Source organism: Lycorma delicatula, chromosome 2 (genome assembly GCF_047948215.1).
Source record: "Lycorma delicatula isolate Av1 chromosome 2, ASM4794821v1, whole genome shotgun sequence".
NCBI classification, from domain to species: domain Eukaryota; kingdom Metazoa; phylum Arthropoda; class Insecta; order Hemiptera; family Fulgoridae; genus Lycorma; species Lycorma delicatula.
In genome coordinates this window covers 50,635,706-50,659,887 of record NC_134456.1, presented here as the reverse complement: position 1 = coordinate 50,659,887, position 24,182 = coordinate 50,635,706, and the positions used below count along the sequence as shown (strand labels likewise).

The following is a 24,182-nucleotide window of genomic DNA, read 5'->3' as shown; positions in this document are numbered from 1 at the left end:
TTCATTTTACAATTCTCTCGTATAAAATCATTTGTTTATAACTGTAATGAAATAGTCAGATCTGATAAGAATGATTCCTGACTGCCAGCTGGTTATCAGTGGTTGAATCTCTGAAAATGACTTGCAAAACATTTATTTTATCCTAACCCTCCGTCACTAAATGAATATAAACGAGGATAAGGGATGTATTCTCTTTTTAAATATTAATAATTTTTTTACCACAATGAAGCTATTTAATGACAAGATAATTTATGACACTATTTACGAATTATTATAACTGGAATGAAATTCCTTACGAGGTATCACAATTATCGAGGAATTGTTAAATAAATATCAAGGTAGGGTGTTATGAACGGCGGTTACTTATGCTGCCGTGTGCCTAATAACCGGTGCTGGTGGAAGGGGTTAGGTGGTTGTGCCGGTGGCTGTAACCTCAGGTGCGCCATTATCCTTAATGAAAACAGCTTAACCTAACGCCCCCCATTCCATTTCGTCCCGTCTTTACAACGGATGTCGTCGGCAATCACGGAACATTCTCCTCCTCCCGCACAATTACCATTAACACCTCCCGTTCTATCCGGTGTACCCCCAGCTACTGTCGGTCGCCCTCATTACACTCTGTGAACCTCCTCGTTTCTAACCCTCTGCTTTACTCTACTGAACTGATTAAATAAAACGCTCTTTAAAAAGTTTAATAGATACTAACAAAAGAGTACTGTTCTTCTAGTTGCAGATATGTATTACCAAGCTAATAATTTTCTTCTCTTTTCTCTGTCTGCCTGTAAAGACAGTTGTTATATCTGTATTTTCTTCCAATATTTTATTACTAATTTGATATTTCAGTAATTAGATATTATTTACGAAACACTAGGATAACTGCCTAGTGAACTTTTAGATCCATTTCCTCCTCGCATACAGTAGGAGACGAGCTGTATCGTTCATCATCACATGTGGATCCATACTGTTCTCGCTTACATTCTTTGTATTTTTTTTTTGGATAGATACCACTGCATGTGGTATAATCGGACTTACTAATATCATTGCACATGTTAAGTTTTATTTTCGTGAATTCCGTTTAGAAAACAGTTTTTACATTTTTTCTTTTTTTTTTACAGTGAGATTTTAAAAATTTCGATGATATAGCTAAATTGAGCTTTGAGAAATCTAATATGAATGTATAAAGTAAAAAATCAAATGTACATTATGAAATAACTTAGAATAAAATTAATTTTGTTTTTTATACGAACTTCTACAATAATTTTTTGCCTTTGTAAATAAGAAATATTCATTTCTTGGAAATTTCTTTTAAGGTATCACCAATTTTTATTGCGAAATATGAATCTAATTTTAATCAGTATTCGTTAACACTAAGAATCTAATTTTCACCAGTTTAAAAAATAGCCAGGATTCCTTCCTAAGTAATGTAATTTGTTAAAAAAATTGAAATCTTTGCTACTGTAAATGGTGCTTTTCTACATTAAGTGGCCGGCAATTTTCTGTAATATTTGCATGCTTTGAGATTTAGAAGTTTGATTTGATTTTTGGTAAGGGTATATCTCATTACTTACCGGTAATGGTAATTTATTTCATCTATTTCATTTCTTCATCAATTTCTTACTCCTCGTTAAAGTAATGTGAATCACGTTTGAGGTTTTAATAAAAAAAAAATAATAATAAAAAATAGCGTCTTGTTTCTTTGCTACTAGGATCCTAATATTTCTGAACGTTTTCTCAGATTATACCCTGAAAAAATAACCTTTCTTCTCCATTTTAAGATCACTTTTCTATGAGTTGGAGGTCGTGCTTTCAACCAAGTAATAATTTAAAATTATACATCTAATAGAATCCTTTCAATATTATTAAAACTGGTTAATATTTTTAACATGTCGTTGTTTTTATTCGACGAAATAAAAAAAGTGAAAATTTTGTTTTCTATCTACGTATGTCTTAATACTGTCCAGTACGCTTTCGGATACTGTTTTGAAAAATATTCGAAGTTTTATTTGGAATCAATTAAAAATATACCTTTTTGTATTTCTTCAATAATAAATATCAATATATTTTAATATTTCCTAATAATATCTTCAATTCGCGTTTTTTTAGTTGGTTCTCTTTTTATACGTATTTAAACAAATACATTTTCATCAAAAATATAATAAAAAGATAATTAATAAACCAAAAAATTCTTTGTAAGAAATGAATCTTGTAAAATGATAAGCAAATAAACGATAAACTTTGTTTAATATGACTGATCATAATTCCAAGCAAAGAGGAACACTGTATGAATTCAGTGTCAGTGACTGTCACAATACTTCACTGTTTTTCACAAAAATAGCAGTCAGTTTTTAATTATTTAAAAAACTTACTTTAATACCGAACAAATGTCATATATCCGTCCATCTGACTAAAATATTTTAATAATGAAACTAGGAAGCAGGAATGTAACAGTAATAGTAAATCTAAGTAACTTTCCTGATAAACTAGTATAGAAAAATTAGTATAAATCTATTTTGAATTACTTTACCCAAAAAATGGGCATGTATTTCATATTTCATGTTGACTGCACTGCTGTGATTATAGTACCTTCCTAAATATTGTATACTACTAGCAGAATATTCATGCTTTGCTACAGATATTTTAATTATTTCAATTGTACGTAAATTTTAGTAATGCAAATGTAAATATTTATTTTGATTTTCAAAGAAGAAATATTCTATAATTAAGACATAATAGAAGAAATAATATTGGATAATTTATAATTTTCCTATGAAAGTAGATTCAGTTCATACAAAACAAATTTAGAACATAGTTGTAACTATTGAAAGAAATATAACAACGATTCTACATAAACTACATTTTTAGCTCACATTCATTTCATTACTTTATCTTTTTTTATTATTTACTATTCAATTTATCATTTTCCCTTCTGTTATTAAACTTTATGCAGTTTTTTTGCGTTTATTTTTATTTAATTTAAATTATTTAATTATTATTTATTACTAATTAGTGTTTACATTTTTATCAGTTATTTTATCAAATAACGTTTTTATGTTTAAGGTATATTGATTAAATATTTTTAACAGCATTTTATGCAACTGAAATGCACTAGAAAAATATTCTTGTAGTACAAACACAGGAGGAAAGCAATCATATATCTTGATGGTAGCATACAAATAAAAATGTATGTGTATTTTACATTGATTATCATTGTTAGATCATTACGTATAGATATGTGTTAACGAAAAAAATCTAACATTTAAAACAAAAAACAATAACTTATAAATTTATTTTCCTTAATGAAATGAACTGGAATCGGACCCCTTCCTTTGAAATATGTATTATAAATATGACTGTTCTCTTGCTTAAATTTAGCTTAACAGTTTTAGAAAAAGTATGAATAAATTTATCATATTTTAGAAAATTTGTAGTACTTACATATCAGTCATTTTGTTTATTAGTTGGATGAGACTACGTTTTATGAACAGACTATACCATACGAATGAGGGACGTAGACCAGAGTTGTTCCCTTATGGGACTGATTCTGAAGTCACATACAAGAATGTTGGAGAAGAAGAATGTACATATATTCCACAATTAAACCACATATGCGCATAAATCCTTTTGATAAAGTATCCGAAGTCTAAAACATATCAATACGAGATAAATATTAAACTATAAAGACTGGAATACTAAACACTAAACTACATAAAACGTACTTTTATGACTGTATAGTAGAAGGACTACGTCTGAGCTGCAGGCTTTCTTTAATAGATACATTCAAATCTTGTTTAGATCAATAAATTACCTTCTTCATTATTGTTATTATTATTACTATTATTTACTAGGCAATTAACTTCCATATTATATATTATATTGATTTTTATATTGTACAGTTCACTTTTCAGTTACTGTATAATAACACCATTATAATAGTGATCTTAACCTTTAATTATTTGTCTCGTTAATTGTATGTAGGATTCATGTATGAAAAAAACTAATATTTTAAAAGGTTCTCCTATTCTTTAATCTTTGTACAAGGAAGTATTGTAATCGATAAAAATTTCCGTTTTCAGATTTTAACGAAACTATCCATTTTGGCCATCCCTGAATCTATTTTGACTAGTTTCGGCGTCTGTACTTACGTACGTATATATCTCGCGTAACACAAAAACGATTAGCCGTGGAATGTTGAAATTTTGGATTTAGGATTATTGTAACATTTAGTTGTGCACCTCCCCTTTTGATTGCATTCGACTGGACCAAAAGTGTTCAAAAAAGGTCTAAAATCCAAAAATTTGGGTTTTTTACTTTTTCTTAACTGTAGTAATAAGCCCTCATTGAGAGCTTTTCAACGACTTATCATAAGTGGTACTTATTTTCATTGGTTTCAGAGTTATAGCACAATGAAATAATAATTAATGAAATATTTGGATCTTACAAGGGGAAGGAAATGAAGTCGGTTTGAATCCGACTTCATTTCCTTTTTTTAATTTAATATATTGATTTATTAATAACCTCTGATTATTAATAACCATTATTTACCTCTGACTGTAAAAAAATTACAATAAATAAGTCAATAAAAAAAAGAAAAAATGTAATAAAAAAGGTATGTAATTTAATAGGCGTACAAGGAAGTCATGTGATGTCTATATCAGATTTTTAAATACTAAATATATATATGGTATATATATTATGTCAGTAAATATAATAATTTTTTCATTATAGAAAAGTGTAATCGATTTACACTATACGTTCCAGTGTTTATTACGGTTTCCCATGCTTGAGATACAATCGATGCTAATCTGATTTACTTTTTCTGAGAGTACTGATATTTGTTATAAAGCCAATCCTACATGAACAGAATAAATATTTCATTCATAGAACTGAACATCAACTATATTTTGGTGAGATCGATACGCTGATGTGCAACCATGAGAAAAACAAAACGAGCATAAAAACGAGAAACCATATCTTTCCACACTTTCTTTAGTAAACCATAATATGGCGTGGAATAATAGTTATTCTTAATATATCGTATTTGGATGTGGCTATTGTTCGTATTAAGTCGCCTACAACTGACACGGTTATGGGAGTTAACACAAAATATATCTTATCTTTATTACGAATATTTGTTTTTATTATTAAAAAAAATTAATTGTAACTTTTTAGTAAATTAGATAAGCTACACTAATATTTCTTGCAGGGAAGTACGCTGTGCTGTTGCGATGCAGTAGAGAATCGACTGAACTATTAAAAATAATTTACATTTCTCATTGACCTCTGTTCCATTTTTCCACCACCGGTCAAAATTATAAATGATTTTACTTTTTCAATTGCTGTTTTTAAAACTATAAACGGAGAAAATAATGTGCTGAATATCTGAGAAACAGATATACTTTTTTATATTCTCTGAATACTAACGAAACGAATTTAAATGATAGTAAAAATGAAAGTCTATTTTTACGGTCATGTTTTTCACATTGTTTTATGGAAATTACGGAGCTTGGAAATAGCATACACTTTTATAAAATAAAAATTGTGATACGTTTCTTGTTGCATAATTGTATGAAAAAAAGTAAATAGAAAAGAATGGGCAGTAACTTGATATATAATGATTTTATGTAATATTTATTAACTCATTCATAAATATTCGTTTTGGTCTTCTTTGGATCGCGAGGAACTCGTTGCTTGATGTTGAGTTTGAATTTTTTTGCTTTCGCGAGCTTTTTCATATTTTCACTATGATTCCTGTTCTGTTCGTCAATCCATTTCTTAACTGTTCTTGGTTTCTGATCTTTATTTTTGAAATTCTTATTTCTGTCGATTATTTTCCCGAATTCATCTCTATCTTGTATGGTGTCTTCTGTAACCTTCATTTCCTCTAGGTTCTTTTGCATTTCTTTAATCCAGTTGGTCGTTGTTTTCATCTGTGTAAGGTGGTTGAAGGTCTTTTTGGTCAGTCATTCGTTCATTCTTTTGAGATGTCCGTAGAATTTTGACCATCTCTTCCGCATGGTGTCTGTGAAGGTCTCTTTGTAGAGGCTCTCGTTCTCCGTATTTTCCAAATGCCGTCTTCTATTACCTCGGTCCTAATATTTTACTAAGTATTCACCTTTTTCTTTTCTCAATTTATTGTATTTCTCCTTTCTTACTGAGTGTTAAGCATTTCGATATTCATAGCCCTTCCGGTTTGATGACCGTGTCATAATATCTGATTTTGGCTTTGTAGGATAAACTACATTTGTGGTATCTCTTTTGCGTAATTCCATATGCTCATTCAATTTTTTAACCCGTTCTATATTTGCTGTTTTATCCAGTTCGTTGGGTTGTGTCCCTTTTCCTAAGTATTTAAAGTTGTCTACTCTATTAATGTTGCCGTATTTCGTCTTCATGTATTTTTTCTTTTGGTGTTTAATTTCCATGTATTCTGCTCTTTCGTAAGAAATTTTTAGACCAGTTTTACTAACTATTTCTTGTATTCTCTCTATCATTACTTGCGCTCCTTCTTGTTCTACGCTATTAAGGCGATATCATCTGCAAACGCTAAACACTCTATTTTCCTGTTTCTTAATTCTTTCCTTTTGACGTCTTCTTTTTCCATTTATTGTTTCCATGTTCTTATTATTTTTTAAATAATTAGATTGAATAGATTAGGCGATAGACCATCCTTTTCTCACTCCTGTTTTTATTTCAAACGGTAACGATATTTCTCCAAGGAATTCAACTTTGGTGGTGATGTTGGTTAGGGTTTGTTTGACTAGAGTTCTTGTTTTCCTGTTGATGTAGAATTCTTCTTGAGTTTTAAGAGTAATTGTATGTCAATGCAGTCGTACGCTTTTTTGAAATCCACGTACTTGACAACGGTGATGGTGCATCTTAGTGCTTGGAGTCTCAATATGTTTTTTTGAGGCTGAAGATTTGTGTTCCTGACAGTGAAGGGGAAACGGAACTTGTTAAAAATTAAATCTTTTTATATTTAAGTTTTTATATATAACATAAAAACATATGTTCAAAAGAAATTTGTCAATGTAACGCATAAGGTAGAAAGGAACAAGTTAGTGACAGTTAAAATAATATTTTTGCTTGGTTGCATTGATATTATTGTGGCCGAGACTATTATTTGTAAGCAATACAAGTAGGATTATCCTATTCCTAAAATAAATTGAAATGAAAACATATGAAAGAGACTATTTTATGGGTAAATATCTTATACAAGGATATATTCAGGAAAATTTATTAACGTTAGAACTTCAGGATCGTATTGTAAATTTTATGTAGTGTCTTTCTGAAATAAACAGCGTTTGAGTAGAGATTCTAAATCATTTTCGAAAAGATGATTTCGAAAAGTGGAAAAAGAGAAAGACTATGTAAGCCGAAATGGCCTGGGTATTTCAAATAATTTTTTTTATTTCCCTCGAAACTAGTAAGCTATATTAGAAACACCATAATGGAAAAAGACGAGGCTTTATACCAACTAACTTTAAAGAAATTAGAAAAAATAAAACGCTCAAAAAATCCGTTTACGAATAAATTTTTATTTATTTTGATTAGTAAACAATCATCATCATCATCAGCGATCTGTAGAAAGAGTACATAAATAGATTACAGAAACAGCGTTGAAAGTAAAGAATACATATAAATGTAGACGTTCCAGGCAATTCAGATCCAACCCGAATTACCAACCCGAGTTAGCTTAAAGATATTTGAATAACTGGAACCTCAAACTTAGGTTACCCACCACGATCTAATCTACGCCTCTTAAACAGAGTTGGATAAAATAAGAGTTTATCTTAAGAAAAGTAGAAACAGCGTGAACCTAAAACCATTCTTTCCCGTCACAAGATTAAAGCTATCTCCTCCTACGAACAAATTTAAGAATAGGGATATTCAGAGGGTTATTATAAAAACATTATTTAACTTTTAATTATCAAGAAAAAAGAACAAAGTTTTAATAAATTAAAAACTGTGAAATTGTGTTTATTTTTAATAAATTAAAAATTTAAATTTGTGTGTATTTTCACATTGCACACAATTTAAAATTGTGTGTATTGCGAAAATTGTTACGATATCTGTTTCTCATTATTGTGATTTCTTTAACATTATTTATAAAGTAATTTTCCCAGTTGTATAATTAGTTTTTATTACAGACTTTTTTACATTATTTTTTTCTGTTTAGCCTTCGGAACCACCGTAAGATATTATTTTAGAGGATGAATGAGGACGATATGTATGAATGTAATGAAGTGTAGTCTTGTGCAGTCTCAGGTCGACCATTCTTGAGATGTGTGATTAATTGAAATCCAACTACCAAAGAACACCGGTATCCACAATCCAGTATTAGACCCGTATAAAAAGCCTTTACTAGCATTTTAACCTTAGAACTCTCGACATCGAAATAGCTGATTTGCGATGACGAGTTCACCACTAGACCAACCCGGTGGGTAGACTTTTTTATTACTCTTGTTTCCTGTAATTTTGTGACCGGTTTCCAGGTAATATTGGACTGTCACAGATTTCTGTGGTATTGTAAATTTACAGTAAGCAAAACTCTTCTTCATTTTAATTATATTTAATCTTTAAATTACTGTGTCGTGTGAATCCCATATTGTAATTATTATCATTAGAAATCAATTTATAAATGCAAGCTTATTTTTTATTTCATACAATTTATCATTGTTCTTTTCATTAAAATTTCCTAAATTTCAAAGCATACACGCGCGCGCGTGCACACACACACACACACACACACAAACACACACATACATACATACATACATATATATATATATATATATATATATATATATATATCTGTACCTATGAAACATCTTCTCCTGACTCAATGATTCATCAACGTTCAACAAAAGCTACTGAAGATAAATTGATGAAAATTTGTATACATGTTCTCACGGTTTGAGAACACACTAAGAAAGAATTTTTTGAAATTCCGAGTTTAAAGGATTAAAATGGAGTAACAATGAAATTTACCATTTTTTTTTTTTTAATTTCTCGGTAACAAATGAAGATATCAACTTGATTTTTGGTGTGTGTGATCTTCATGTGAATATCTAAAAAGTAATTTCTAGGTTTTTCAAAATTCATCTTTGAAAAAGGTAAAAAAATTTCAAAATTTTTTTACCTTAGTCGGAAATGAGGAAAATTTACAATTTTCCTCATTTCCGACTAAAATAAGTGAAATACTAAAATATACTAAAATAAGTATACTAAACGAGTTATTCAGTAGAATTGTGTTTGAAAATATTTTTTTTCAGATAAATATGTAAAAACCATTTTCGGGGTTTTTTGAATTTCGATTTTTTTTTAGCGGGTGCAACAGTATACGGCTCAACGCGACTGGCTCACCTATCTCCCGTTACTCAAAAAACATAAAATAAAAAAAATTGAATACGACTGGAAACTGACTATATAAATTTAATTGATATGACAGGCAAAAACGTAATTGGGATGATAAATAATTTTAATTCAGATCTTAACTTTTATTCTTTTCTTATAAAAATATGATGTCAAGAGAAATTAGCGACTTCTAGAATTGAACATTTTTATTTGTACGATGTTTTTCTTTCTTATAAACAAATAAGAAAAGAGTTATATATCTCTTTCTTTTCAGACACTCGAGATCTTTTAAACTCTGTGACCATAAAACAGAACGTAAGATAAATAATAAAAATTTAGCTGTTGCTTAGCAATAAACAAAGACAAAGGTTTAGGTCGTTTATGATTTATGAAACAATTTTCGCTTCGACTGAAATTTTTCCTTGTTATGAGTTATCATACCAGAACGGAAGTTTTCTGGCGGTGATATTGGAAGGTATAATGAATGTGTAATAATAATCGTGTGTGCGTGTATATTTATGCGCGCAATGAAGACCAATCTAACAAAGTGCTAGTGTCCCTTTGGCTTTACCTCACAGTTGATCACGTGCGTCGGTTCAAATACGATCAATATTAACATCGCAGCCGTTACACTGGTCCGCACTTCATCATTATTCCTCGTAATAATAATAATAATAATAATAAAAAAAAATAATAATAATAATTATAATTACGTTCTGTTGTGGATGGTCGTTTTTAACGTTCTCTAAACTCTAAAATTTAAAATGTGGGACGGTTTTTCATAAAATAGAAAGATGATTTAGTAGATACTTTTATAATATTCTATCCCATAATTTGTATGATAGTAACTTTTATTAGCAATGTATAAGTATTTTTACAACTGCTACTGTACACGTTTGTTTAGCGAAACTGAATTAAACAAAAACTTGTAGATTCTTCCGTTCGTTTAAATTTGTTTGTAACAATTTCTTCCTAATGTAAAACGTGAGGAAATTTAAATTTATAATATTCTACGCATATTTATACCTAGCATTTAATTATATGAACATAAGTGACAATATTATATATATTTTATTTTCTTCCCTTCTTTTTTCTTCTAGAGGATAATCAGACATTATTTAACTGGTTGGACGCTAATATTCATTCCTTTCTCTTTTTTGTACTACAATACAAATATTTTTAATTCTTTTTATATTGTATATAGGTTTTATAGTCTACGTCCACAACAGTTATCTGTTTTTTTTTATTTCATATTTTTCTTCCGTTTTGAAGTTTGTATCTCTTTTACAACCTCTGTGTTGTCAAATTTACTAAGCCTGATATGTAGAATATGATTATTATATATGATTAATATATTTTATGACTCGTACACCTGGTTCATCTTTTTACAAAATTTTAAACAAGTTAGTGTCTTTTCTTCTATTCATATTAAAACCCCTTCACTTTGAACCTTATATAAACATCTTCATTTTCAGCAACCTTCAGTTATTGTAAATTTCAACAGCCTTTATTCCCTTCCTTTCTAATTCCCCTTCTTACAGTATTTACTACTAAATGGTGCTACATTAAAAATAATATAAAAATCGATATATCTATATATTTATATAAAGAATGGTTACTATCTTCCTGTGCTCAGCTGAATTACTACATAACGCTAAGTTTCATAAGAGGTGGTGTAAGTTAAGTTGTTGCTTTCCATGATGTACCAGTTAATTTTTGTGGCTGTGACTATGTAAAGAGCATAGGATTAAGGAAGCGGCAAAGTCAAAGTTGTCTGTATGAGTATCGGTAATCAGTGCATAACTAGTCCTTATGGTGAACAAAATGAGTATGTCAGATGAAGAGCTGAATATTAAGTATTATTTTCATTTCAATGGGTTGGCATGCTGATGTGCAGCAATATATTCGACCCAAAGAAAAAGACAAGGTAAATTAAATTTAAAAAAAATTAAAAAATTACTAAATGTATGAATGAAAGCATCCAATCGCATAGCTGAACACGGAACGGTTTTTTGAGTGCATAAAAACAGTTTCTTATAGCTAAAAGCAAATATGTCATGTTTTTACTGAAATCCATTAGAAGTAAGTGACATAAAAATTCCACAAAAAGAGAAGGGGAAATATGAAAAAAGAAAAATCAACAAATAAAATTGCAAATTGTATTGTGTTTAATTTTGACTTAGTTTTTTTTCTAAAATTCAGTAATTTAAATTAAAATTAAAAACAGTGTTTTTTTGCCGATCAGGCATGACATCTACGCCCACACTTAAAAAAAAAATTGTTTTACGTTGAGAAGAATAAAGTAGATAAAACGATAATTTATTTTCTATAATTGTCACTGTTATTCTTTTTATGTTCTCTGATACAGTTCTGATATTGTACTAAGTAAATGGTATTTAATGTTATTATATGAGAGAGAAAAAATCCATAGAATGTTTTGTTTTTGGATATGTTTTATTCAAACATTCAAACATATTTACTATTGCATAATAGTTAACAAACTAAATAATTTTTATTTAAATTAATAAGCACCGAGTCCAATCTCTAAACATTAATTAATATTCTTTACAATTGATTGCATGATTTCTAGTTATAACAACAAAGCAAAATAGAGCTTATATCTATACGCAGCCATATAAGTAAAAGCATTTTGTAACCGTAATTAAATTGAGATGTCGATCTACGTTGAAACTGGTTGGTATTAGAATACATTTTAAAATTATGAATATTTATTTTATTTATCCAGGTGGATGTAAATGTTGTAAGTTATCATTTTGTCAAAGTTAATGAAAATATAACAAATTTTTAAGAATTTCTACCATGTTTTTCATCTTGAAAGCATTTTGTAATTATTTTTTAGTTGAGTTACAAGATGGTATTGATCAATTTACAAGTTTAATATAGTACTTGAAAATATAATTTTGTTTTGCTTATGTATTTGATATTATTTGTTACTTCTACATTCTTATAACATATGAAATATAAGTAATGCACTAATTAACAATTTTCGTAATTATTTTTTCTTTCGAAGGCTTTATTTCGAACTCATTATTTTATAAATTGTAATCACTAGGTTTAATTATAGTTATATAATGTTAGTTTAGAATTTTGAAAAGTTTTCCTTTTTATATACTTTTTTTTTACTTTCTTGTACAAAAATTTCGATTTTCAGATTTCAACACAAATATCCATTTTGATCATCCCTGGATCCATTTTGACTAGTTTTTAACATGACATCTGTACGTACGTATGTATCTCGCATAACTCAAAAACAATTAGCCGTAGGATGTTGAAATTTTAGATTTAGGACTGTTGTAACATCTAGTTGTACACCTCCCTTTTTGATTGCAATCGACTGAACGAAAAGTGTCCAAAAAGCCCAAAATCCCAAAAAAATATTGGATTTGGGCTTTTTCTTAATTGCAGCCCTCATTGAAAGATTTTCAACAATATATCATAAGTGGTACTTATTTTCATTGGTTCCAGAGTTATAGCCAAATAAAACATCTGGATCTTAGAAGGGGAGGGCATATCGGTTCGAATCAGACTTTATCTCCTTTTTTTAACTTTTTTTTTAATTTAAATATATTGACTTATTAATAATTATTAACCTCTGATTGTAAAAAAAATAACGATAAATAATAATAAATAAAAAATAACTGAAGTTATAATGAAATAAAATTTGATGTACTTTTCATTTTAAAAATATGTACATGTAATCTAATAGGCGTACAAGGAAGTGATCTGGCGCCTACATCAGATATCTTTGTAAAAAAAAAAAAAAAAAAATGGTGTGTTACAATATTGTCTTTTTTGATTCGATTTCATTTTCGTCTTATTTCTTCATTCATTTTTAATATTTTTTCATCATTTTCATGTTTATGCAACATAAAATTGCAGCTTTTAATACTATGATTTGCAGAACAAATCTGGTACCGCTTTATCTGTAGGCTTATTGTAGAAAAATTAATTTTATTAGATTCAACGAGTACAATGATTTTACTAGAAAGATCATTGGGAGCAAATTAATAAAAATAATAAATAATAAAATAAAAAAAATAATAGAAAAAATTTCACGAATGCAGTAAACAATCTCATTTCATATCATTGAACAAGAGGATTGGATAAAGCTTAGGAAAAATTGTAAACTTGTGAACACCCTTCGTAAAATAATAAAGTAAAAATACTTTTTTAAATCAGAATTTTAACGTAATCGCGGTTATGATTAGAAAGTTTTTATAAACGCCAAAGAAGAAGCTAAATCTGTCAAAAAAGCAAGAATTTGTTAAGATAATAACTGTAATTAGAAAAATATGTAGAGAAGACTAAAAGGAAGATTGAAGCTAGAATAAAACAATATTTGGCTCATTGCAGATACTTTAAAAAGCTGTAGCTCAGCACTGGTTCGAAAATCGTCAAAACCATTATTAGAATTAATTAGAAAGGAACATTTTTAAAAAAATGTGTGTTTCAACAATGCAGAAACTTAATTTTGAACAACTAAATAAATTAGTATCTAATAATCTTTTTGAATTTGAATTTTGTTAAATATCCTTCTGTATAAGTCTAGAATCATAGAAGTTTATCCCCTCAATTAAATTACATTATTGGTGGGAACCGTCTCTTTCATTGGTTTAAGGATCATGTCGTCTTTGTCTTTCTTGAAATAAGTTTTATCTCAATATAGTAATAACACAATTTTACTGTTCATAAGTCGCGATGGAAGGTCTGAATCAAAGGTTTCAGTGATTTTTTTGTCTCCTTTATTTACTCCGTCGCCCGGAGCTGGACCTGCACTTAAGCTTAAACTCAGCTCCGAGGGGTGCCATTGGCTCAAACCACCTGGGCAGCAACCCCGGGTCCGGCTATGCCGTCCCCAAGGTCCCTACTCAGGCAGCCGGGATAGGTCTTCGCGTACCATGCCTCTAATGAATGGTTTCAATGATTTAGACATTTTTAGCTTTACGCTTTCTACTTAGATTGTTTAAAATGATGATAACTGTTTGTATTTTTTTACTTTTATTCTATAAAAGTAAGTACCATTTCAAAATACTCGTTTTATATTTATTCTTAACAACTGTTTCTTTGTCAATTAATATTTTATTATTATTATTATAGTTATTATTATTTCTTTTTTCATTTATTTATTTACTTATTTTCGTACGTATATTTTTCCTCAGTATTTACTGATGATGATCGTTTAATAATCGATTTGGCAAACTAGTAAAAGTTTTGCAATTGGTTTTTAAAACATAATCCTGTTTTCCAATTTGTTTCAATAACCTTTTAGCATAGCTGTTTATTTAATTTTTTATCTCTATAGAAATGAATCTACGAGTGTGTCGTTTCATCAGTTAGTATGTGTTATTAACTTTAAATTGTTGAGGATTTCTATGTCATTTTTGATCTTTCAGAAACATAGGTTGTTGGTAAATTGAATAATCTGTGAATCATGAATTTAAAAGCAAAGATTTCACATAAGGTTAAGTGTTTGAGTTGATGTGACTATATTTAGGAATTATGTTCATTGTGTCTGAGTTTGAAGCTTGACAAATTAGTCTTCATAAAAAAAAGTTGGGAACAACTTTTTTTGTTAATTTATGCGATTTAATTTAATTACTGAATTTATCTTCACATTATTTAAGAAAACTAAAGAAAAGGGCCCTTTTTGACAGATTTTTACGTACAAGAGTTATTAATGTGTATTTGTAAGCCGATAGGAAACTTATAATAATTTTAACTAGGTAGAATTATGATTATGAAATATAATAAGACTTCTTTTATTATCCTTATTATAAAATACCGGGAAAGGTATAACGTGCATTTTGTGATGAGTGTCCTTTTTAGTTTGAAACTGCAATTTTTATTAATTAATTTTTGGTGATAGTGAGGTGAAAACTTGTACTAATTTATTCTGTTTATGTTAAGTTATGAATCTAAATTTGTACTCATATTTATTGGTGTTCTTTAATTAAGTGTAACAATATGTTCTCATGACGTTGTACAATAAGATGATTAATTAGAGTACTACTATGTAGCAAAGATATGTCATATCATCTCGTGCAAATAGTCTGCTTTAGAATTTCATTGCACTTGATGTCTTTCAGAATTATTCAGTAAATTTTTTGAAGTATTTATTAATAATATTTACCTCTATTTACAGAAACACCGCATATTAATTTCTTTATACGTGACTTATAATAGGATTTTTAATTTAAATATCTTCGGCTTCGGTCGGAATCATTCGGATATTTACAGTACACTCGGCTCCTTTCGTATGAATTCGACTGCTGACGATTCAGCGGCTCCTTACACCGTCATTCGGCTCCTTTCGGATGCACTCGACTCCGGACTATCACACGGCTCCTGACATTACACACGGTTCTTTCGGATACACTCGGCTCCTGGCGAAGCAGCGGCTCCAACATTAAGTAAGTCCAGTACGTAGTCTCTTTTCACTTATTCTTATTTTTTAGTATAAAAACTTTATTTTCCAATTGCTAGAACGGTCAAAAACGTTTACCGTCCAAAAAATAAATAAAAAACGTGAAACAGCTACGGTAACTACACAATTGTGGAACCGTAATTTGTGTAACCACAATTTTTTTATGTTTAATTATTCGGGTAAATTAAAATTTATTAATCTTCAATTCAAATAAATATAAAACACATTTGTATTTGTGTGAATAGTATTTAGTATTAGTTATAAATATTTTTGTAAGCTACGAATTATAATAACCATTAGTGCTTTAATATCTTTAATTTAGTATCTTTAGTATCCATTAAGTAATGCTAATGTATACATATAGTAAAAGGTTTCTGTATGACTACCTTTCTCAAGCAAAATATAAAAAGATCTGTGAAACTCCTTCGATTGGATAAGTAACGTAGTAACTTTGTTACTACGTTATTAATGTACATAGAAAAAAACCGCGCTAAGTTATATAAGTAAAGTAAATTTTTGCTGTTCCAGTTATATATGTATATGCGTCAGTACAGATACACACACGCGCGCGCGCACACACTCTTACACACACACACACATACAGAGAGAGAGAGAGAGAGAGAGATTCAGAAAGAGACAGAAAGAAAGAGAATGAGTATTGAATCTATTAATCAGTACCGATGTATGATTTTTCAGATTTTTTTTTTGTTTTTTATAAGAAACTATAGGTTATTAGACTTATATTCAAGCTCCGTTTTGACCTAAAATATTTTCAGGGCCTCTATGTTGCAGGAAAATAGCAAATAGATAATAACAAAGTTCTAAAGATTCGAAGTAAATCCATGAAAAGATGTACCATGAAAAAAATTAAATTATAAATATTTAGCAGTAAAAAGAACAACATAAATAAACTTTAACAAATTAGTAAAAAATAAGCAAATACAGAGTTTTATTATTATAATATCGATTTTTATAGGTAGAAATTTAAATCGATTTACTGGAAATATTTTTCAGTTTATTTATTGGTAGGGTAAAACTTGTAAAAACATCGATGATTAATATCACCGATTTATTTGACAAATACATGAATCCCTCCCCTTACGCACAATGTACGTAAGACAGACTTTTAAACTAATAGATTCATTACAATGCGGCAGACAGCATTCCGCACCGCACTGGGGTCTTTAGTCGGGCATAAGCAAGCGCGTGACTCACAACACTTTAAGTGATTACTTTCCATTGCTTTTCATTGTACTTTTGTACTGAATCCATTTTACCACTCTGCCGATTCAACATAATGTACCAGCTCCTCGTTTGTTCGGTTTTAAACACAAAATGCTAGCAGTAACATGCATGATGGGAGGCTATACATCCGTAAAAATTAATGTGCTAAGATCATATTGCTTTATATAACTATACTTATCCGATGCAGTCCTGCCAGAATAATTTTAAAGATGGTATCAATTATTAAAGCTGATTCAATAGATATCTAAAAATTGGTATCAAGTTTTAAATGCAGACTAAATGTGGACTTTTTAAATACGGTCTTTGATTGTATCACAAAGCTGTACAATAACAGGTTTTACATATGAATTATACATGTATGTGCATGTTAGTAAACTGGAGGATTATTAACTCATTTAAATTGGAAAAAAAGTTCTCCATATTCCCTCACACTCGGATGACGGGTAATGATATTGTATAAATAATATCTTTGGAAGATGGTTGATTTAATTAAAATTTTAGTTCTTTATGTACTATATAAATTTTTCAATTTTTTTAAATATATATTTTTAATAGCAATCAAGCATTGTAAAAAAAAACATTATAACATAAGAAATTCTATTGATAGTATTGAAAATCGTTTTAAAAATATTTACAGAGACATTCCCAACCAAACATTGGTTTTTATAATTTTTCTCACATTTTACTGCCAAATTGTGTAGATTCGAAACTATTTTTTTAAGTAGCATTACCAATGTAGGATAGTTTTAACCATTTCTACTTTCTACTATATAAAAGTTAACTTTTTTGTTCAAGAAATCTAACACATATTCATTTGGGATGTTAAACTGAGTTTTACGATACATTTAAACGAAGTATTTTGGACTAGACTGAGTTTGTCAAAACCTTTATAACTGTAATGGTTTTGCAAATTAGTATAGAAAATTTTTAAAAATTACTTTTCTTTAGTTATGGTTATAAAATGTAAGGTTGTAAGAATAAACAAAAATTTCAATTTTATTACGAGTGAAAGTTAAAATTGTGGACTCTCTTGCTGACAAGGAGAGTGATCAGAAAGCATTTTACCTGGCTTTTTTTATTCTCTTTTTTTTATTCGCTTTTTTTTATTCAGTTATTTTAGCCACTGTATATAAAAAAAGTTCAATTATGAGAAAATTATAACTTACTAACCAATAACTGAATATATTTACTTATTATTTAACTTCCACGAAAAAAATAACCGAATAAAATACGTTAATGATTTTAATTTTTATAGTTTAGATATAATTAGAATTCATAAAAAATTAACTTTCAATAATTTATCTAGCAATTAAATCATTTTAACCTTTCTTCTATCATACGAGAAATATTCTTTCTATAAATGAAGTCGCTAAATACAATCAAAAATTAATAAACGAGTATTTATAATACTTTTTGTCATCATGAAAATTTGTGAAGTAAGATTAGCATGTTTATTGTTATAGTTAATTCAGCATATAACTGGCAGATAGCAGCACAAAATGAGGAATCAAGACGAAACCAAACCCCGACTAGTCTGGAGGAATTGTGTGTATGTACTGAGAAACAGGAAGTGCGTTCACATTCATGATATTTGACTACAGTTACGTTGTAGTAATTGCTGCTAACTAGACTAACCAAGTGAAATGAACCTATTTAACTGCTTTTAATCAAAAGTTACTATTATTTTACAATGCGAGTCTTTCTGGTCGTTCATCACAGTTGATTCCTCATCTGGTCCTCTCATATCACTAAATTATCGTTAAAATTAATTTAGTTCTGATAATAATTTTCATCCGGATAGACTTAAATATTTTTCTACGTTTGATCTAATGCGTTTATATTTACAGGTAATTTAAAGCTACATTTTAATATCTTAATTGTATCCGATTTATGAAACAACCTCGAACAAGTTTCATCAGAAACATTTGATGTACCTTCTGGTTTGGAGAAATAGGCCAAAAGATGTCAGCTATAGTACACGACAAGAAAAAAATAAGTTTGTCTTTGAAACGCTTCAAACTTTTCAAAGATAAGGTATTAATAGTAACCTCGTATAAAGGTTGAATACAATACAGGACATTTCTCTTTCGTTGTGTATTACTTCGAATGACTGCTCTTTTTTAACATAAGGCTGAGATTTCTGCCAGCATTAATGCAAATTATTTTTTTCATCAAAATCCTTCTTCCATTCTGTTGTTAATTCATATTATGAAATCTCATGTATTCTGTAACAGTGTTTTGTTGAGAAAAATGAATGAATTTTTTTATCCTGGATTTATTGAAAGTTAAGAACGTTTTTCACAGTCACCATATTAAAACCGACTGAAAATTATTTTATTAATACGAGAACGACCGACAGATTTTTTTTTATTATTACACATAAAATAAACTTTTTGTATTAAATTTAATGAAGTTGTGGAGGTAAACATTTCATAACTGAAAAAAAAACAAAGCATTTATTTATTATGCATAATTTTATGTAATTCCTGCCGGCTTTCTTTAAATGGATGGATCTTTAAATGGATGGAAAGTGCAACTTATAAAACAGGAAACTCAGAAAATAATAGATTTTACTCCATTTAAACTGTCGCCAAATGGCTTCGACGGCACGTAGCACCAAAGAAACTTATGGTAGCTCTGAAAAGGACTATTTGAGGTTGTGGAGTGATGGCCCTGAAAAAAGTTGTTTGTGGGTTTTGTGAGGTAGTCCTGAAAAGGGCTGTCGAGTCCGGAAGCTGCTTTCCGATGATTTTGGGGCTCGGCGGTAGTCGGGTAGTTGGGGCTCGTCCTTTGGAACGGCTTCTGCTCAGCGCCAGTTGGGTCCTCACTACAGCGTGGCAGTGTTGGCCCCCCAGAGCTCCGCAGTGTCGGGTCGGCGTCGGTCGTCTTCCGCCGGCACGGCCAAGGCTCTTCTTCGAACAGTGTTCGTCCGGCTCCGTCTTCACTGCTAAGTCTCCTGGCTCTATCGGACTTAATGCCGGACCGACCAGGGCATTTGAAGCTCGGCAAGCTGGGGAGAGAAGGTAGTGTCCGCGCTCAGCGGCTTCTTCGGCGGGACGGCCAGACCTGCTGCTCTGGCGGGGATGTTGGCATCCGCCGGGATGTCCCACGTTGGGCCAGCCAGGGAACTTCTTTTTCTGGTGCAGGTCGGCGACGGAATGCAAGGGTAGGGGAAGTTTATTATTGTTTCCGTACTAATCGCAGAACCTGGAAAATGTCTCTTGCTGCTGTGTCCTTTTATCAGTCCGGTCATCACGTAGTTAGTGGCGGTTATAGATTCTCTCATGTTTTTTATTTACAGACGGATTTGATTTTTGCGTTCCGGTCCTTTAGACCAATGCGAAATGATTTACCGGGGTTGATCGTGGGAGACTAGGTGTATATGACCTCGTACTCCTGGCGTAATTCCCCCATCAGTCCGTCCTCTCAAGTCCTTTCGGTGCTAGGGCCTTTAAGGTTAACAGGAATATTCCTATCGGAGCCCTAGTTTTTGGAGGAAGTAATGCACTCTCTTCTCCGGAGCGAGTCGCGTGTGGTGGCTGAAGTAAAATTGTTAGTTAGGAAAAGAAGGTGGGTAGTTGGTAAGAAGAAATTAGGGAACTTCTTCATTCTGGCTGTCCTTTGTGCTGCTGCACTGCTAGGCTCGGTCTGCCGGACTCCAGTCCGTGGCGGTGAATCGCTTTTGGTTCTTCGTTCTTCTTTTTCTGTGTTCTTCTTTGGCCTGCCTTTCCGTGAACCGGTTGTAATTTAATTGCAAACCGCTAACCTCATAATAATGCTTTCGCTGTGCTGGAACCGGTCTTTTATAGGCGTATGCGAGTGGTGGAGTCGCAGCGCCGCTATGGTAGAAGAGTTGTGCAAAAAGCTGATTTGGTGGAGAAGAAAGTGTGTGCAGGTGCGTATGTGAACTGCAAGTCCCCCCGACATCTAACGGCCAGCGTCGCTCTCACCGGTAATAAGCACAGAATATGGCAATAAATCATTCAGATAATTTCTGTCGAGTGATTTGAAAAATATAACTTTTAACGATAAGTTTTTTATTTCTTGTCACATAATATTGTATGTATTTATATTTATTTTATGTTATTGTTTAGCTTTTATCAACAATACAGAATGATTCAAAAAGCGACTTTTCAAATGTAGAATTTTTCAAAATAATTACAATAACAGAAATTTATAAACCTGATAAACTTGATTCGATGTGAGCGCCATAGGCGATACGGGAAACATTACACTTAAAGTCGACTTCTGACAGAATCGAATCGGTAACTCTGGCGTAATTCTGCAACTACGGGGGAATTGATTTTTAGTCTTAATAAGGTTGGAAGATAAAGGCAGAACAAACTCTTGATCTTTGGTAAAACCTATATAACAAATTCGAACTGGGAAGTGAACATATATTTGGCCAATCTGATCAATTCACCGATCTGGGAAATGCTTATTGAAAAAAAATCCTGAACTTGAAAGTAAATCCTGATCTGGAAAGTAAAGCATCCTTTTTGATCGTCTTCATCTATCCCTGGAGTAAGAAACATTTTCTAGCATGTTAAGAACACCGTTTGTGGTAATCTACGGCCTTTATTAAGAGTTTTATATGAACGTTATATGTTTTAGCAGAGAATAATAACTTAATCGATTCTGTAAAAATAAATAAACGTCCATACCCCTTTAATTTTTTTCTTTTAAATCATCTGGATAAAATAAGTAACCTCAAATCTATACTGAAGATTTTAAAGAGATAGTATAGTCCAGTAATAGTTAGAAATTTTGCATAAAAGAATAAAACGACACCCATTTTTTTTTTTTTAATTTACAATTGTTTAATTTTTAATGTAGTCGAATGGTATGTCATCCCTTAAGATATTGATCGCTTTAATTAAACCAGTTGCCTAAAGGGAAAAGAATAAGAAAACGATGTTGTAGATTTACCCGGTGGCTGTTTATATAAATTTATCCCTCCCGCACTGCTTTAATGTTAAGCAAATTTGATTAAGTTTTAATATGAAACTAGAACGTAAAACTTAAAGGTAGGGTGGAGTGGAAAGGAAGAGAAGCTAGAGGGGGTCGCTCTGGTCGTGAATCTTGGTAGTAAGTTTGATTTCCCCCAAGCATTTTCTTTTTAATGCAGCGAGTTATGTGGTGTTATGTTCCTCTGTTTTACTCAGCTGAACTCGATGTCTCTTTTTGGCTTTCAACTTATCTAGTTAAATGAATCTCTCCCTTCTGAAAGACAACGGTTTATTATTCTCAACGAATAATTAAATTTTCATAAAACATGCAGTAGACGTAGGTTAAATTAAAAAGCCACAGGTAGTACACGTATTAAAAAAAAGGTAATAAAATTGAGGACTTTGGTGGAATAAAGTCAATTAGCATAAAATGCCCTTTTTCTGTGAAAAATGTTTTTGTACATCTAACTGATCTTTTCTGGAAAAAAGAATTAATTACATTACTGTAGTACCATTAAGAAAATGTACTTCTTACTAATTTTGATAAATAATTCAACATAATCTTGTAAATTATGCTGTGTTGATGTTTTGTTGTTTCTAAATTTTTACAAAGCTATTTTTGTGTGCTTAATTATAGTTTAAGTATAGTTAAGTTATAGTTTCTTCAGTAATAAAAATACTTCTGAATCTTCAATAAACGTTATAATTTGACTTTTAATTCATGTGAATAATTATATAAAAAATAATATATATATGTTGTTGTCTACATAAAAATTATTGACATAAAGATCAAAATTGGCTATCCAAAAATGTACGTAATGATTAAGTACGGCCAATGATTTTGTACGGTAACTCACTTCATGTTTTTCTATTTTACATTTAATACAAGGAAAAATTTACACATTCTATCTTGTCTGTTAATAAACTGAACTTTTCAAAATCGTTTGGTATGAAAAAGACTTATGGACAAAAAATTAAAACTTGAAATTTTTTTTATCATTTTGAAAGAACTTGCAATGCGACTGATTAATTAAACTAAATCATTTCAAAGGGTAATAATATAATATTTTATTTTTTTATCAATTTCAATACACTACAATACAATAAGGCCTTCATTAAACGCTGATTCCTAAACCGATACTGAAAAATAACATAAAATATTTCATGTCACTGAAATTAAAGATAAGAAATAGAAGTTAATTAAAAAATTTGTTTCTTAAACTATTGAAATAAAAAAAAACAAATAAATAAATAAAATTAAATAACTATCCAAAAATATTTACATAAGTGTCTCAATTAGTAACCCAATTCATGTTATAAACATGGGTAGACGCCATATAAGGTATAAAAACAGGTTAACATTTTGAAGAAAAAATATTTTCAATGAGTTACATCACTACAATGTATAGCCGTCGTTTTTCTTAATTTACGGAATTATAAAATGAAACTGGGGTTAAACATTTATTCAAATTATTTGATAAATATAATATACTATTTAATTTTTATATTGAGTTTCAATATTAAAAAAAAAAATACTGATTAAATTTAATGATTCTTTTTTTTTTTTAAGTCGATCTAGAAAAGAAGCAGTATTTCAACTCATTACAATAAAAATTAGAAATTTAGTTTAAGAAATTTAATGTAATTTAAAATATAAATTATTTTTAAAATATGAATTATATCAATATATTATCTAGAATTAAAAAAAAATATTGTAGTGAGTTTTGATTATTAAGAAGAATACTGAAAATTTTAAAATATGGTTTGCCGGAAACAAATGCTTTACAGTATTATACTTTTTCTCTTAGCTTTTGAATCAACTACTTACTATCGATAACCCGATCAGATCAGGAGTTAATCATATTCCATTTTACATGAACTTTTCGGGGGCGGTCGCAACCTATTTTACTCTAAATATCGTCTACATAAAAAAAATTTATTTCAAGTCAACACATACATTTTTTTGACAATAACTTCTATTGAAGGTCAAAATTTAGAAAACAAATATTAAAGCATAAATTTTTAGAAGTCAGGAACTTATGAAATCGACTTCAAACAAATTTTTAAATGTCTTTTTCCCCACAGTAGTTTTGATATTATCCGTATACGTTTGTTATATGCTAATTTATTTTTTATATTATATATATATATATATATATATATATATATATAAACAAATGTGTGCAATA

General features: G+C 29.9%; 1 protein-coding gene across 1 annotated transcript in view; it reads right to left on the bottom strand.

The window, feature by feature from the left end:
- The window catches only part of Lim3 (Lim3 homeobox protein), a 141,924-nt gene that overhangs the window by 63,007 nt on the left and 54,735 nt on the right, over window positions 1–24,182 (bottom strand). The gene's annotated exons all lie outside the window — the stretch shown is intronic.